The following is a 15551-nucleotide window of genomic DNA, read 5'->3' as shown; positions in this document are numbered from 1 at the left end:
CTGAAAAACTCTTTCCACACACAGAACATGAATATGGCTTCTCCTTCGTATGAACTCTCAGGTGTGTCTTCAGCTCTGATGCCCTAAGAAATGTTTTTCCACATTGATCACATGTGAACGGCTTCTCTCCGGTGTGGATCATCATGTGTCGCTCAAGATGTTGTTTGTTTGTGAAACTCTTCCCACATTGATCACATGTGAACGGTCTCTCTCCGGTATGAATTCTCATGTGAATCTCAAAATATTGTTTGCGTGTGAAACTCTTTCCACACTGAGTGCAGGTTGTAGATTTCTTGGCTCTTCTTTTCTTTAAAAATGTCTGTTTAGTCTTTGAGCGACTCAGAGGTTTTTCTCCAGGTTTGACATGATGTTCCTCCTCCACTTCACTCAGTTCTTCACTCTCCTCCTTCACTTCACTCAGTTCTTCACTCTCCTCCTTCACTTCACTCAGTTCTTCACTCTCCTCCTTCACTTCCATCAGGTCTGAAATGAAAGAAAAAAAAGTGTAATTTCATTTTCAGTACATCAAAATAATTCAAAGAGAGAAATATGAAGTGAAAGGACATACAAATGAGCCTGATGTGATAGAAGAAGGTAGACAAATTTTAAATGCAAGGTCCACCCAAATGGCCCAACGTCTGAATCCAATGGTGGTGTAGAAGGTTTACTGCATGCTTTGACTTTTCGATGTGCAAAGTAATTTAAGTCCAATGAGGTATTTATGACTCTATTTTTAGAGTTTCTAAAAGAGTTTCCCACCGGCCATTAACACGGATCTCACGGTCACAAACTCATCAGTCTGATTATTAGTCGGAGGTTAGGGCAGCTCGATTATGACAAAAATCATAATCACGATTATTTTTGTCAATATTGAAATCACGGTTGTTTAACGCGATTATTGGTGGGTGATATGATCAAAGCCTTATTTCATGATATGGGTCATTTTAAATGTCAGTGAAATTTTTACAATTATTGATACATCAGCGAAAACTTGTGGTCGACCGATATTGGTTTTGTGATGGCCGATTTCTTGGAGAGCAGGGTGGCTGATTGCCGATATATATATATATACTGCATGATGGGAAGACAAGAAAATAATCTCAATCCATTGTCTCAGTTTTTACACACACTGTGTAGTGCTTATTTATCAACCCTGTTACCAAAGTTATTGTAAGAATAGTAATCTATATAACTGTATACATTTCTATCAATAACTTCTATAATTTATGAGAAAAACAACTTTATTAGTAACAATAAAAAAATAAAAATAAATGCTTTTGCTTAAATTATGATTACAATCCAGTCAGCCATTCTGGAAAAGTTCATTTTACTGCTTAAAAAGAAAAAGAAAAAAAGAAAAATATATATATTTAAACACGTTGTAACTACACTGTAATCCCAAACAGTTGTACTAGCTCATAACTATTAAGGTCATAACAGTCAAATGTCGTTGTGCAGTTGACCAAACTATAAAGTGTTGAGCTCTGTTGAGATTTATGCCACTTTAATCTAATAGGGCTCAATATTGTATAGCTAATTTGTGTGGAACGCTCAAAAAGTTTAGGAACCATACAGTATAATGTCATGACGTTATCGACGTCATGACGTTCTGGTGGGTGGGTCTTATCTCTCCCTCAGGAAAGCTGAGTCAGCCATCTTGAATTTGCCTTGATGCGGGGAAGTTTGGGCCAGCCGATGTGGATGTGGATCACAGTTTAATTTGTTTTTATTTGTTTGGAATGCGCACTTTTATCCCCCCGCTTCAAACCACCACCACCTCAGTTATTTTCATCAGTCTTATTGCCCTCGTTTTCTTAAGCGCCGTCTTATCATCAGCCCTGATTTGGTAAGTAACTCTAACGTTTTTTTTATATTATATATATATATAAACGGTTCTAAAAATATGTGAATGTGTTGTAAATAGTTTACAAATCCAAGTAATTTTAAATCGTAATTATTTTAATTTTAAAATTACACTTAACGGTGTAAGTTAACGTTAACGTTATCAGCGGTTTCCTGGATGAACTACATTTCCTATAATGCATGTTTGCCCGGGACATTGATGGTGGAGGAAGGTCCATGAGTTTGAACTCTCTGGCGCGGAGGCCGAAAACATAACGTTATCCCTGCCTCCCAGTTTCTGCCGGTGGTTGTTTTCGCTGTTCGCCATTAATGCATGTGCGTACTTTGAGTAACGTTATACTTATTTCAATAAGTGTCCGCGTTACACAGTCAATATGTTACGTTGTCGAGCTGTGTGTATGTGTGTGCTAGCGTGAAACGAACAATGCTAAACAACATAATGTGAGTGTGTTATGATGCTAATCAGGCCTGTGTTTGTATTTCTTCGTAGGCTCAAGTGTGTGGTTGTGAGATCATCTCGAAATCCTTTTAACAGTTCAGGTAGGATGTATTATGAAATAGTGTTAATAACAATTGGTTTTATTTTATGTGTTTTCCACAGTCATTTTTTTGCTATTTCTCTAAATGTTTTTTATCTCAACTGTGGGATCCACAGTTGATCACAACAACAACAACAACAGAAATAGCAGATCTTATTGTGACAGATTTGGAAACTTTTTTTTTTATCTGTATATTCACTTTTTTAAATTTCATTTATCATTATGTATTATTTTTAAAATCATCTTTGTGCGTATGTTGTGTACAGATATCGGACTACAAAGAGTGCTACAGAGAGTCAGCGTTTCACCATCAGACAGATGCCAATAGGTGAGTTTTGTAAAATTGTGTACTAATTTGAATAATAATAAATAAAAAAAAACGAAAGATTTTCGCCCTGAATTATTCACAATGTTTAGGTTTTTGCAGCAGAACAGACTTAATCAAATTACTGATGTGTTGTCGACTGGTTGGCATACTCATTCCCCCCCCTCATTCAAAATTTTACACACATTTTAACTTAAAAAATAATAATAATAATAATTTTTGCAGAGTTCCACCGAATTAACGTTAACCTGCGCATTCAATTCTACAAGGAGCTGGACAGACACACGCCTAAACTCATCACCTTGTTCAGAGACAAGGCCACCAAGACTGGCAAGATAGCAGAGGAGCCAAGCTCATGAGGATTTATGACCTTCAGGTGAATTTTTAACTTGGCATGATTCAGAAACAGATTATTAACATATTGGTTGCAGAGAACTGTAAGAAACCATAGTGTGAATTGCCTCAACTGTGCCCCGAGGTTAAGTGATTATGCCATGAACACAACATTGTCATCTCATCAGAGATAGACGTCTTGACAAGATGTATTCTATCAGAAAAAGGAACCTTCAATTTGAAGAAGTCCAAATAACTACTGTTTTCGTAAAATTTGATTTACAATTTTAAGTTTTTTTCCTTTGTGAGTTATTTAAGTATTTACAATAGAAAGTTATTAATTTGAAAAATGTTTTACTGAAGAAATGGTGACCCAAAATACTGAATCTACCATCTATAGCAATTACCACCATCAGAATATGGAGCTATTTAACACTTTGATTTTTTTTTTTTTAAGTGTTTGCTCTGCATTTGTGTAATTACTATTGTAATGGATATTTTTTTTGGTCCATCTAGGAACAACGTGATGTAAATATGAGACGGGCCCTCGCCCTTCGTGCACTTCCTGTGTACCTTCGTGAAGATGCCTTCAAGTTCTTCAGGACCTGTAATGTAAGTGTACTGGCCTCACTATCAATCCCTTTGCCTAGCTATTCAATCAGCTTAAACATATGACATCACTCAAAGAACTCTAGGAGAACCAGTGGGGTATTCCAGAAAGCAGGTTATGTGAAAACTCAGAGTGAATTCTGAGATGAGGGAAACTCTGAGTTATCCATTCCAGAGGGAAACCCTAACACTAACCCAGGACCAGCTCCTCTGCCTCTATCGGACGTGGCATAAAATGTCTGCTTCCTGTTTTCTCCCCTGTTGCCATGGTGAATCACAGCTCCATTGATGATGGCTTTTTACTAGTCGTCAGGCACGAGCTCAACTCAGAGTTAACATACTCAGAGTCGACTTACCTAACTCAGATCAGCTGTTCTGGAACTGAAAACTCAAGAGTTTCACTTCACAGGGTAAGTCAACTCAGAGTTCAGGGTTAGGCTCAGAGTTTGTTGAACCTCCTTTCTGGAATACCCCCCAGGACCTGTTTATGAAGTTTACTTGAGTTGTTATTTCTGTAAACTGACATGTAGAAATTACATAAATGAAAAGGTAAGTATAAAGCATTCCACTAAACACAAAGTATGCTAACAGATAGGTGTGAAACTAACATAAGATATAAGCATATGTAAAGAAAATAGTTTAAACATATGGCTTAGTTGCAGTCTAAGTGCTAAGTGACAGTAATGTTTAGACATCTTTAGCATGATTTGTATCCTTGAGGGGCTGAACTCATTCTTGTATTATTTGTTTTATAGTCAGCAGATGGTCCAGACCTCACTGACACTCCGGTGGCTCTCCTGACAGTCGTCACGGGTGACACTACTGATGCGGCCCTCTTCAGCCCTGAGAGCATCTGTATTGTCGTGGAGGATGAAATACTTGTGAGTGGTCCCACAAATCTGGCTGACTCATTTCTCCTGCTCTTTGGGTACGTCTATGCACTAGACCTACAGTACCCAAAGAACCTCGAGCTTACATTTACATTTATCCAAAAAGTTGTGATGTGTCTTGAGGACAACAAACCACTGAAAGGGCGTCTACTGACGCTGAAGAATGTTTTGTTCAATTAGTGAATCACTGTTGAGTATTGAGGAAGTTTTTGTTTTTTTCCCCCTCTTTATAAATGTAATCATTTGCCTCTTCTACCTCAGATTTAAGATGTGACACTGTTTGCCTCTTCTACCTCAGATTTAAGATGTGACACTGTTTGCCTCTTCTACCTCAGATTTAAGATGTGACACTGTTTGCCTCTTCTACCTCAGATTTAATACATTGATTGTTAATAGATAAATATCACAACATTGATGTAGGCTATTGCCCAGCCCACGTTGTGGGAAACGACTGTTCAATTCATGCACTATACATTTTTAATGTTCTGTTGCCTAATACCTACCTTGATGCACTAACTTGATGTTGCCAGTGAAGTACGGCACAGTAGAAACCAGTACTTTATTTAAATGTTTTATTTTAAAAAAGTGAGTTGCAGCCTTCAAGGTACAGTAAGTGCCAAAATGTTTTTAAACAGTGTTAAATGGCTCCACATTCTAATAGTTGTCATTGCTGTTGAGGATGGATTATACTTAGAATCTTATTGAATTTTATCATGAATCCTTTGTGAGTTTTAATCATAATGTTTACTGAATAATGTGAGATGGAGACCCAAAATACTGAATCTACCCTCTGTAGCAATGACCACTATCAGAATATGTAACTATTAACACTTAATGTACTTTAAAACACATTTTGTTTTTATGGATTCATTTCCTTTTCCTTTTGTTTTAATTTATCACAAGCACTTTGTTTTGACTGAGCTCCTTTGATTCGTGCCTTTTAAAAAGCGCATTTTGTTAAATAAAAAAAAGTTGTTAAATTGTCACTGTGGTGTCACTTTCATGTTTTCTAACATTATTAGCTGTTTATAATTGTGTAGTGGGCCGACATCAGTATTTCAGTTTAGAATTAATTTTGAGTGCATGTCCCACATTATGAGTTTAAAATTGTTGAAAATTTTGAGTGTATTTCCCACATTATATGAGTTGAAAAATATTAAATATTTTGAGTGAATTACTCCCTAATTATAAGTTGAGGGATATCAATATTTATAAGGTAACATTGAGATAATTTAAGGCAACTGGAAATGTAATTTTTATTTTATGTAAACTTAAAACTTTTAAAAACATCACTAAAATATTTTTGTGTAATCTGTTACAAAATAATTTTTGAGTTCTGTGAACTTATTAGGGTTTACAGTGTATTGAAAAATGTCCAACATTTTGGTGACATGGTTGCAAAAAATGTCAAACCAGATATATAATACGTGTAAAAGAAAGGAGCTAATTTGACCTGATTTTTAGTTTGACCTGATGTTGACAATCAATATGAAAGTTTCTCCAACCTCCCTCTACTGACCTTTTGTTGAAAATCTGTACCATTTCATAGTTTAATTGTTAATCTAAAAGTGATGAAGTGCTTGAATGTTTCTAACATGAATGTTCTTCAGCATCATGAATGAATGAAGAATAAACACCAACCTCTTTGTTCTTCAGGATCTTCAGTGTGTTTCATTTTGCAGGGTTCTGGATCACTCATGTTCTCACTGTCCTCTTTAATAAACTCAGTCTTTTGAGATTTCAGCTCTTCCTGATGCTCTGATGCTCGTCTTCACTTGTAGCCGATGGGAGGAGCTTCACTGACCATGTGACTGATGTGGGAGGAGCTGATCTGCCAAAATCAAAAATATATATCAGTTACTGAGTTTGTTTTTATACTAATTGACATTTCTAAGCATTTATGTCTATCTATCATAAATTACGGTAACTGATGCTCATTCAACTGGAGTCTGTCACTTCTTTAAAAATCCCTCTTGAAGTCTTGAAAATAAACTTTATTATCCAAGTAACAAAGCCAAGTGCTTTATATATATGTGTGTTTTAAGCAGTGAACATGAGACTAAGGGCTTCACCATATTTGAGCATTTCCATCCCTGAAATAGGCAGTCGGAAGTGTTGTACGTATAACCAGCAGGATAGCAGTGATGTGTGAACTGAATTTGGTGTGTTACAATGAAGTTATTGAATATTTTTTATAGTTTGATAAAATGTGCTTTTGCATATTTTATACTAAGTGTTGTAGTATGACCAGAAGGCGACCATTGATGTGTAAACTGAATTTGGTGACACTACAGTGTTTAACATTGAAGTTAATGACTATTTTGGGGTTTTGCACTTTGCAGACTTTCCCTAAGGACGTGTCTCTCTGCTGCTCAGAGATAATTTGAAAATAGCTGGCATTTGTGTTTGAACAAAGTTTAGCTCAAGAGCTGTTGATCCGGGAAGTTCAGATCTGTGAATATATTGCCAACTTTACTGAACTTCATGAACCGTGCATTGTTAATGTACGGATCTCTGAAACACTGCCAGCGGGACATTAAACATGACGTGTTTGTCCGAGCTCACAACAGGTGTTGCGAGGGAACGCAAATATCTTTGCGAAGGAGCGTAAAAGTTTTGAGAGGGAATGCAAAAGATTTGACTTTTTTTCCCTCCCATGCCAAATATTTTCCACCATGTCCCTTTAGGTACTCTGTAGAAATGAGCTTTAAGTGGCCATTCACAGGAGATCTGAAGACATCAGCATAAAAAATGAGGTGAAAACAGGAACTATTGTCATGAAATAAAGAGTGTTTTCAGCAGATCTGTTAATATTGATGAGCCTCAGACTATCAACACTCATTCAACAAGCCATTCAGGATCATCAGCAGATCATCTCACTTTATTCTGAGTGTTTGCTGTTAGAAACACATTATTTGAGTCAGGATACATGATAAAAGCCTATAAACTGCTCTATTGAAAGACAATACTGTTATTGCTCACAATATGACATGGATAAAACGTCAATAATACAAAAACATGAATGACACTCAGGTAAATAACTACACCATTATATGTCCATATGAATCTAAACATTGTTTGATTTTCTCAAAGCTGCATTAATTGCAATAAAATTATTAGATCATCATTAGATCAGTTCTCATTAAAGGGTTAATATTAAGTATTTAGAAGTATCTGTTCAATATATTTAAATTTTAACAACATAATCTGCCAAAGATAAATGTCAACAAAGATAAGGTAAAAATGGCAACACATCGATTCCCAACAATTCCCCTCACAGATCTCAAACTTTAACTCTTGACTTGACATTCAGTAACAGTTCTCACTCCAAACATCGAGACAATCACACAAACGAACACAAAATCGCTCAGGTCTGAATGAACTCAACTTCTACTACAGGGCCGTTGAATGCTTGTATCTGATTGATTGACGAACGTTCTAAGGTGTGCAATTATTTTCAGGGAAACGCACGGCTAAAGTAGTTCCAGGCAGGTCTTGGAATAATGTAATAATGGAAAATAGGATACAATTCATAACAAAAAAGACAATTGTGATTTTCCGGAAGCAAATTTTAATATTTATGGTGAACATGAACATTTTAACAACTGAGCGACGGCAGTTTTGGATAACCCAGATGAAAAAACAAATAAACGGAAGAGGACATCAAAAGCAGCAGGCAACAACAAAAGACATAAAACAATCAGCGAAGAACAGCTAGACAGACTCGAGGGCGAAAAACATGAAGAAAACACCAAAAAAACCAACAACAGCTTGGGCTGTCAATGTGTTTAACGACTGGCTTAAGGCCAAAAATACATCTGTGGACAAAGTAGAGAGAGATGGGTCAGACGCTTTAAATACCCAGCTGCAGGCTTTCTATGGCACTGTCCGAAACGCATCAGGCGCAGAGTATTCAGTGTCAAGTTTTCTCTCCCTACGAGCTGGACTGAACCGCTACATATCCAAATACAACATCATTGGGCAGTCAGAATTCAAATCATCCAATGACGTATTCAAGTCCATCCTCAGAAAGTTTCGCAAGGCTGGGAAAGACTCCAGTTCTCATCATCCTCCCATTTGGACCGCTGAAATAGAGCGCATTCGTAACTCTACGTATCTGTCACCAGACACAGCAGCCGGGCTGGTTCGCAAGGTCTGGTTTGACATTCAGCTGAACCTGGCAAGGAGGGGGCGTGAAGGAAATCGAGAATTAAGAAAGCATTCATTCGTCATTAAAAAAGACGAAAATGATGATGAATATATTTGCTTGTCTTATAATGCAGAAACAAAAAAAAACACAAAAAGCCCACCGATCCCAACAAAGACTTTGCCAATCCAGGGGACCCCCTTTGCCTGGTTAAAAGTTTCAGAAAGTACATTGTCAGAGGCAGGGCTGGAGAGCAGGCCGATCATGTCTGTCACAGGGCACAAGTGTGAAACAAGCCTGAGAAGCTCCTGGGCACCTTCTGCTACAGAAAGAAAGAAATAGAGCTTGATCCTCTCAGGAAACAAAAAGTACAAACGAAAATCAAGCCAAGGATCCTCTGCTAACATGCAGCCCCATGCGCTTGATCTGCCATTTTCGATGTCTAACTTCACAATCAATGGAAATGTGCAGTTTAACCCTCTGATGGTCTTCGGTCAGGCCCGGAGTGGGTAATCGGGAGAATCGGGAGTATTCCCGGTGGGCCGCTTCACTTTTGGGCCGGTCGAGGATTTTTTTTTTTTTTTTTTTTTACATTTCAATGTCACATTAGTTACATTAGGATACACACGTTCCGCATTCTGCCACCACAGCGCGCAACTCAGCATGGGTTGTACCATGTGAGGGAGTTCTCCCCTCCCCTCCTATAGAAATGGTTGGGTCCATAGCCCGTCTTTTCAAAACGTTTTCTCAGGGAGGCTACCGCGGCTCCGCCGGCGCCTACTGATAGCTGGGCCGGCCGTAACGGTACGCGTTATGGAGGATGGATGGATGGGTGGGAGGAAGAGGCCAGGAGGTAGGCTATGGAAGCCTTGTTTCCGCCAAAGAATAAAACATTTTAAAAGATAATTGCGACTTTTTATCTCGAGTTTACATCTCGCAATTCTGACTTTTTTTTCTCAGAATTGCGAGATATAAAGTCAGAATTGCCTGAAATAAAGTCGCAATTGCGTGTTAAAAAGTCAGAATTGTGAGATATAAAGTCAGAATTGCCTGAAATAAAGTTGCAATTGCGTGTTATAAAGAATTGTGAGATATAGAGTCAGAATTGCGTGATATAAAGTCGCAATTGCTTCTTATAAAGTCAGAATTGCAAGATATAAAATCAGAACTGCCTGAAATAAAGTCGCAATTGCTTATAAAGTCAGAACTGCAAGATATAGAGTCAGAATTGTGTGATATAAAGTCATAAAACGTGTTATATTGCGAAATATAAAGTCAGAATTGTGTGATATAAAGTCGCAATTGCTTATAAAGTCAGAACTGCCAGATATAGAGTCAGAATTGTGTGATATAAAATCATAAAACGTGTTATTGTCAGAATTGCAAATTATAAAGTCAGAATTGTGTGAAATAAAGTCGCAATTGCTTATAAACTCAGAACTGCAAGATATAAAGTCAGAATTGTGTGATATAAAGTCAGAATTGTGTGATATAAAGTAGCAATTGCGTGTTATAAAGTCAGAATTGCGAAATATAAAGTCAGAATTGCGAAATATAACGTCAGAATTGTGTGAAAAAGTTGCAATTGCTTCTTATGCTTCTTATAAAGTCTAAGTGAATTATTATTTAACCTTTACATTATTTGTTAACCCATGGTATTAATACTAACTACACAATAGTACGAGCTGAACTGTTGCTTCATTTATCCAATTTTAAAAAAGTGCTAATTTGGAATTCCACCATGGAAAAAGTGGGCCGGTCTTGGGCCTGAAACTCCCGGGCTGAAAAGTGGCCCCACTCCGGCCCTGTCTTCGGTCACTTCTGACCGAATAATTTTCTATTTTGAATTTTTAAAAATCACAGCTTCATCGGAAGGTTATGATACTTGGTGACTTTTCTGGGATTAGGTATGTGAATACAAAAAAAAATTGAGGTCATGATCCGAGCATGCTAAGTGGCCGTAAAAAAAATAGTCCCTTTCGTGGTCTTCGGTCAAAAATGACCGACCCACAGGAAATGAATGGGAAATTTACAAAAACGCAAAAATTCTCTGAACTTTTGACTGTACAATCTACAAATCGGCCACGATTCTAAAAAAAAGTACACCGCAGTAAAGGGGTGACACTCTACAACATCAAGAGTGCAAAAAATTCACACCCACCCACACACACACACATACAAACACATTTTTATACACATACACACCAATAAATTCAGATTACAAAAATTCTATTTTGAATTTTTAAAAATCACAGCTTCATCGGAAGGTTATGATACTTGGTGACTTTTCTGGCATTAGGTATGTGAACACACAAAAAAATTGAGTTCATGATCCGAGCATGCTAAGTGGTCGTAAAAAAATTAGTCACGATTTTGGTCTTCGGTCAAAAATGACCCCCATAGGAAATGAATGGGAAATTGACAAAAACACAAAAATTCTCTACAAATCGGCCACGATGCAGAAAAAAAGTGCTCAGCAATGAAGGGGTGAAACTCTAAAACATCAAGAGTGAAAAACATAACATAATTAATAATTATAATTTATATATATATATATATATATATATATATATAATTAATATAATAATTATTAAAATTATTAAAATAATAATTAATAAAATGTTATAAACCTTGGCAAAAAGTATTATTTGAGAATTTCTAAAAAAATACATTCAATCCACACCTTAAAAGTAAGTAATTTGGTCCAAAAACATCTAGAATTCACAAGCATCTCCATTTAGAGCTATACAGGCATCTAGTGGTAAACCCATGCAATAACATGATTTATTTAATTTTATGTTTAATAAATTGATTTTTTTTTTTTTTTCTGAAAGCCTAGTCTCTATTTTAACCGAAAATACTGCATAGAAAAAAAAAAAAAAAAAATTCATTATTTTCATTGGCAAAAAATGGACTATAAATATTGCATAAATATTAATAAGTTCAATCAAATTGTCTCAAAATACTAAATTAAAAAGAATAAATATTATAGAACAAAAATAAATTGCATTGGTTTTTACTGGGATGGAGGAAGTTTCATTTTTAGGTGTCCGGTCACTTCTGACCGGGAAGGCCCCCAATGGGGCTGCTAAACGAAGACCATCAGAGGGTTCATTTTAATAAATAAAGTATATAGTCCTATCTATAATCAATAGAAAATTGAACTGAATATACATAAATAGATAGTAGTGCTGCACGGGTTTTCGTTACAGCCTACTGTCAATAATAGAAAAATAAAATTAACGAATGAATTAAAACTAATGAATTAATACATAAATTAAAGGGGTCATTTAATGCCATTTTTGTACAAGCTATGATTCTTTAGGGTCTAAATTAAAAGTTTGTAATATACTTTAATTAAAAATTCTCATAATTGTAAGAAAACACTCATTTTACCTGGTCAAAAACAGCTCTGTTTTCAGCACGCCGTTTAAGTGCATGTGTCTTTAAATGATAATGAGCTTTGCTCACCCCGCCCCTCTGTTCTGTGCGTACACCGTTTGTAACACAATAACACAATAACCATAGATTGCAAAGATTAATATAAAGATTAATATAAAGGTCAATAAAACGTTACACTCACTTCAGTTATTCTGGAGGTGCAGCAGGAACACGAATAGTTGGTACCGATCCTTTTCTCAGGAGCAGCTTCTTAGCAAAACCAGCTTTATAACGTTACTGACCCTCGTTTGTAAAGCAGTCTGGTGAAAGGATTCGCGCAAACATGAAAACATTGCTGTTGATCGTTGGGAATATTCCCTTCGAAAACAAACTCAGCCACTGCGTCTTCAGCGGTTCGGATTTAGGAACATCAAAATGACTGCTGTGTTCCTTATTACACCCAAGAACAGAACACCACAATCGCTTAGACGCCATTCTGCTCATAGACAGTGCTCCAGCGTATCAACAATGACGCGCACCGGTCCGCGCGGACTATGATTGACAGCTCGCTCACGAGCGAGGGCGGGTCTATGTTGAAACGCTGCTGTCAATCAACAATCGTGGGAGGGGCGTCGATTTTGTGACGTCACAAAATCAAACGGCTTGATTTGAGAGAGGGGAAAACATATAAGAAGATTTAAAAAAAAAAACACTGGATGGATTTTTAGCATTTTATGATGGTTGTGTACAGGCACTGCCAACACACATTTCAGTACAATCAACATGTTAAAGTGCATGTACCACTATATGACCCCTTTAAATAATATTGACGCACATGCTTTTCTGTCTCATTATTGCAACCTCTCTCTATCTGTCTATCTAATAACTGCACTAGTAACTGAATTAGTCTGCTATCAGTGGCTCAAACTTCCTTTACTACTAACTCAGCTTCGTGTCGTGACCGCATTACCACCTCGGGTGTGCATTATTTTTCTAATAATTCAACTGCCTGAAGTCAGTTATTCCTTACATATTCTCCTCATGCTCGCTGCTGCTGCACTAAATGTTTATTTCAGCAGGAAGACGCCAGAAAAGACACACAAGTATCGCTGTGATCGATGAAAACAATACAGAAATGAGCCTGACGCTTAATCAAACTGTATAAAGTGTGTGTGATGGTTGAGTAAATAATGAGAAATACTGTGAACTGCTCTCCTCTCCTCAGAAGACTCGACGCTGAAACTCAATGACGGAAGAGACAGCGTGAGCGGTGACGTCATCGGCCGCCAGCGGTAGATGGTCAAAGACGCGCCAAATAGTAAAAAGGCCATTAGAGCTTATGGCATTGTAAGCAGGTGTGACGATAGTGTATAAAGTAGCACCCTTTTTCTGTTGTTTGTTATAAAAAAAATTATTGTCCTCTGGCACTGTTTTATTTTATTTTACTTTAATCACATTGTATTTTTTTTACTTTGAATAATTTTTTGTCTCATTGTATTGTTCTGGTTCATGGCGTGAATTAAAATAATAATAGTAAAAAACGAAGAGGCGCCAAAGACTGTTCATAACGTCAAAACATCTATAAACATCAACATAATCACACAAATTTTTTTTTTATTTTTGTGTGATTTTGTTGATGTTTATAGATGTTTTGACGTTTGGAGATCATTTCAGTTTATTTAGTAAAAACTGTGTGCTGTTTAAAGTATAGTAATTGTTCTGACTTACCGCATTGAATTGGTTTAAATCGTATCTTTCTGATGGAACATTTTCTGTGGAGGTTGGAATTTCTCTTCCTCTTCTGTACCATTAACTTGTGGTGTACCTCAGGGGTCTATTTTGGGCCCGCTGTTATTTTCGCTGTATTTGCTCCCTTTAGGCTAGATTTTTCGAAAGCACAACATTCCATATCACTTTTATGCGGATGATACACAGCTGTATCTCCCTTTGAAAAATGGGGATAATTATGACATAACGTCTTTGTTGAACTGTCTTGAGGAGGTAAGAGGCTGGCTGGCAGCTAATTTTTTAACATTGAATGACTCTAAAACTGAAATTGTAGTTTTTGAATCACCAGCTTCTAATATACATATTAAAAAAACAACTGGGTCCTTTAAGTGGGAATTCTCATGCTTATACCAAAAATTTGGGAGTGATTTTTGATAACGGCCTTAAATTTGACAAACAAATTAACTCAGCGGTGAAGAGTAGCTTTTATCATATGAGATCTATTGCGAAATTAAAATAATTTTTAACAGTAAAAGATTTGGAGACAGTGATTCATGCCTTTATTTCATCCAGGCTGGATTATTGTAACTCACTGTACCTTGGGGTGGCTAAGTCTTCCTTATCCCGCCTACAAATGGTATAAAACGCTGCCGCCAGGCTTCTTACTGGTACTCGAAAGAGGGAACATATTTCGCCTGTTCTTGCTTCGCTTCACTGGTTGCCGGTGGAATACCGTGTCAAGTTCAAGGTATTTTTGTACGTGTTTAAGGGGTTTAATGGCCAAGCTCCTCAATACATTACAGATCTTCTCCACCGGAAATGTTCTAGACCCTTAAGGTCCTCGAACAAGTTGATGCTCACTGTGCCACGATCTAGACTGAAATTAAAAGGTGATCGTGCCTTTTCTGTTGCTGCTCCGCTTCTGTGGAATGATTTGCCGGAACACCTAAGGTTGTCTTCCACTGTTGATAGTTTTAAATCTTCACTAAAGACTTATTTTTTCTCTTTGGCTTTTGGTTAAAAGTAATTTTATGATGTGTTTTTTTATGATGGGTTTATGATGTGTTTGTGTCTGTTGGTGTATTTATGTATTTTATATTGTTTGAACTGATTGTACAGCACCTTGGTCAGCAGTGGCTGTTTTAAATGTTAAATGCTCTATAAATAAAAGTGCCTTGCCTTGCCTTGACTTGACTTCATGAAGCCTCATGGTGTGAATGAAACATTAAAGGGACTGTGTAGGAATTTCTCCCATCTAGTGGTGAAATTGTATTTTGCATTCAAACGAATAATGCTCTCCAGCGTCTCACTTTTTCAAATGCGCGTTGCATCTGCGGTAGCCGTTATGTACTAAAAAGCTATGACAGGATGTCTTATAATAGCACTTCGAGGTTTCCTTAGGGTGAACAGGTTTGTTATTTAAAACAAACTGAAACTTGAAACAACGAAAAAAAGAATGTTACAGTATGAATTGCTGACTGTGAAAAACATTAACTATGGTAATTAGTAGTAATGCCTTCTTTACTCGTTATATTTTTTGAAGTACGTGCATTGTTAGATATCATCATCATCAGCGCCTTCTCTAACGTTACTTTACTCAATAGCTGCTATTCATCAAAGAGCCTGTTTAACTTTTAACTATAAATGTTCTACTGTCTATATAATAAAGTACACAACCAAGCAATGAAAAATAAGCTTGTAATTAAGAAAGCAGGCAACTTCAGGGTCTCTTTTGA

At 36.7% G+C, this 15551-nt stretch overlaps 1 long non-coding RNA gene across 2 annotated transcripts; it reads left to right on the top strand.

Annotated features, from left to right (window-relative positions):
- Positions 1–1479: 1479 nt before the first annotated feature.
- Positions 1480–4689, top strand: LOC311286340. Of its 2 annotated transcripts, XR_014626536.1 has the most exons (6): positions 1480–1846; positions 2354–2403; positions 2669–2730; positions 2953–3103; positions 3577–3672; positions 4425–4689. It is a non-coding gene; the product is annotated as an uncharacterized lncRNA (long non-coding RNA). The 2 variants fall into 2 exon arrangements; XR_014626537.1 differs by lacking the exon at positions 1480–1846 and having other exon boundaries at positions 2289–2403.
- Positions 4690–15551: the final 10862 nt, after the last annotated feature.

The sequence above is a fragment of the Rutilus rutilus genome, assembly GCF_951802725.1.
Source record: "Rutilus rutilus genome assembly, chromosome: 1".
In the NCBI taxonomy this organism is placed as follows: Eukaryota; Metazoa; Chordata; class Actinopteri; order Cypriniformes; family Leuciscidae; genus Rutilus; species Rutilus rutilus.
The sequence above is the reverse complement of the archived record's forward strand: the minus strand, read 5'-3'. Positions and strand labels throughout refer to the sequence as shown.